Here is a 638-nt window from a genome sequence, read left to right as displayed (position 1 = left end):
TCTTTCACTATACATTTTTGATGTTTGACTGTGTTTTCAGGGTGATGTTGTATCTTTCACTAGTTCTGGATTTAGGGGCAAAGGGTTTTCCTTTGTATCTCATTTCAGTACCAGGTTGTGATTCTTATCCTGGCTCTATCTCCTTCCCATAAGACTTCATAAAATCACAAATTAGGTTTTGTCCATCAATTTCCTGGTGCAAATAAAAACTGGTATCATAATGCTTGAACAGATTGTTGACATTATCATTTTTTTACAGAATAAATACTGTTGGTTAATTGACTGTAAATGTGATAGCTTAACATTAATTTGCAATAAGAAACCCTCAGTGTCTTCTTCAGGTACCCAAAAACTTTATCAGATTGATTACACACAAAAAGTTTTACTCCTGTAAAAAATGCAAAACATTTACCACACTAAGTTTATTTTTTTCACTACAATAAGATTATTCTCATGTTTTTGAAAACTATACTCCTTAAGTTTACAGTTTCTCTCCAGGATGGTTTGTTTCATGTATTTGCAGATTATTTTGAAAACAGATTTGCCAAACAAATTCCATTCACAAGTTTCTCTCCAATCTGTGTCCTTTTCTGCATTTGAAGATGAGTAAGATATGAAAAGACTTTTCCAAACTCATT

The sequence above is a fragment of the Chionomys nivalis genome, chromosome 26 (genome assembly GCF_950005125.1).
Source record: "Chionomys nivalis chromosome 26, mChiNiv1.1, whole genome shotgun sequence".
Classification (NCBI taxonomy): Eukaryota; Metazoa; Chordata; class Mammalia; order Rodentia; family Cricetidae; genus Chionomys; species Chionomys nivalis.
This window is presented reverse-complemented; position numbering follows the sequence as displayed.